The sequence below is a fragment of the Pteropus medius genome, unplaced genomic scaffold (assembly GCF_902729225.1).
Source record: "Pteropus medius unplaced genomic scaffold, Ma_sr-lr_union100, whole genome shotgun sequence".
NCBI lineage: Eukaryota > Metazoa > Chordata > Mammalia > Chiroptera > Pteropodidae > Pteropus > Pteropus medius.
In genome coordinates this window covers 2,654,965-2,657,079 of record NW_024349224.1, presented here as the reverse complement: position 1 = coordinate 2,657,079, position 2,115 = coordinate 2,654,965, and the positions used below count along the sequence as shown (strand labels likewise).

The window sequence follows — 2,115 nt, the reverse complement described above, 5'->3', positions numbered from 1 at the left end:
CGAAAGCTTATGTCCTTTCACCCACATAGTCAGAGATGTGGACAGAGATGAAAGTCCAGGTTGCCTCACTGTGCCTAAAATGATGAAAAGAATTAATAATGTCCATCAATAAAACGACGCTTAAGGAAATCGTAGGAAATATTATGCGACCGTTAAACATAGTGTTTTAGAAGTCTCTATACTAGAGTGATGTCGGCAAATACTACGGAGGGAGGGATTCTGAAGCCCAGCATGCCGTGAAAGCAATGAAGAAAACTTAAAAAAAAAAAGTCAGAATCAACTTCCGACAACTGAATTAGAAAAACAAAGGCTAACAGTGATGGGAGAGACTCTGCAACCAAATTATTAGAGCCGATAAGTGGTTCGGCAATGTCGAAGAAAACCAGATCCATATATAAAAACTAGTTGTGTTTTCTACGGCCGCGCCACCTTGAACACACCTGATCCCGTCTGATCTAGGAAGCTAAGCAGGGTCAGGCCTGGTTAGTACCTGGATGGGAGACCACCTAGGAAGACCAGGTGCTGTCGGCGTAAAACAAAAGAAAAAAAAATTGGTTGTGTTTTAATACAAGCAGTGAACAATCCTCATGTGAAATTAAGAGAACCATTCTATGTGCGATGTCGTAAAAATAAAATGCTTAGAGAAATGTAATCCAGGAAGTGCAAGTCTCATACCCTGACAACTACAAAATATCGTTGAAAGAAATTAAAGAAGACCTAAATCAAAGAAAAGACATCCACGGGTCGGATGATGTCATTGTGTTAAAATGGCAGTATCCGCAAGTCGATATACAGATTTAATGCAATCTTTATCAAAATTCTCACTGTCATTTTTGTAAAAATGGACAAGCTGATCTTAAAATTAATATGGAAATGGAAGGGACCCAGAATAGCCAAAATAATAGCACGAAAGAACATAGATGGAAGACTCATGCTTCTTGATTTCAAAATTTACTACAAAACGACAGTAATCAAAACAGTATGCTACTGACATAAGGGTAGAATAAAATAGAATTAAGAGCCCAGAAATAAACCCACACATCTAGAAGAGTGCCAAGACCATTCAACGAGGAAAGAGAAGCCTTTTCAACAAACGGTGTTAGGAAAGCTGCATATCCACATGCGAAGAATGAATCTGCCCCTATTTCATGCTATCTACACAGATTAACTCAAAATGGGTGAAAGACTAAATGTAAGAGCTAAAATTATAAAGCTCTTAGATGGAAACAGAGACGTATATCTTTGTGACGTTGGATTAGGCAAAAATTCCTTTAAAATGATACCGAAAGTGCAGGCAATCAAAGAAATGATAAATCATTTGGACTTCATAAAAAATAAAATCGCATCAAGGACACAATCAAAACAGTGAAAAGACGGCTCACAGAAAGGCAGAAAATATCGGCAAATTGTATATAATGATGATAAAAATCTAGTGTTCATAATACACGAAGAACTCTTACAACTCCACGGTAAAAGTACAAACGACACAATTGAAAAATGGGCAAAGGACCGAAGAGACATTTCTCCAGAGAAGATGTACAAGTGGCCAGCAAACACACAAAAAGATGCTGAATATCAATCGTCGTTAGGGAAATGCAAATCAAAAGCACGAGGAGACGACACTTCATACCCACTGGGGCGGCTGTAACCGTGTAAGCGAAAAGCAACAGGTGTTGGCGAGGGCGTGGGGAAGTTAGAGCCCCACGTTGCCCGTGGGGATGTGAAATGGTGCAGCCTCTTCGGAGGACAGTTTCACAGTTTCACATCCGGTTACTATATGACCAGTCATTCCTCCCCTATGTTTATACCCAAGAGAATGGAAAATATGTCCACATCAAATCTTGGACATGGATGTTCATAGCAATATTATTTAACAGCCGAAAAAAAAAAAAATCCAAATGTCCATCAACTGGCGAATGCATACATAAAATAGGGTCTAGCCAGACGACGAAATGCCACTTGGCGACAAAATGAGGTCGAGATACTGACGGCTGCTACAACACGGATGAACCTCGACCACGTCGCGGAGTGAAAGAACCAGGCACAAAAGGCCACGCGTCGTAGGGTTCTATTAAGATGGCCACAATAGACGAATCCATAGAAACAGAAGGTAGA

At 40.0% G+C, this 2,115-nt stretch overlaps 1 pseudogene; it reads left to right on the top strand.

Annotated features, from left to right (window-relative positions):
- The first annotated feature begins 412 nt into the window (after positions 1–412).
- LOC120617477 (uncharacterized) lies at positions 413–531 on the top strand (annotated as a pseudogene).
- The last annotated feature ends 1,584 nt before the right edge of the window (positions 532–2,115 follow it).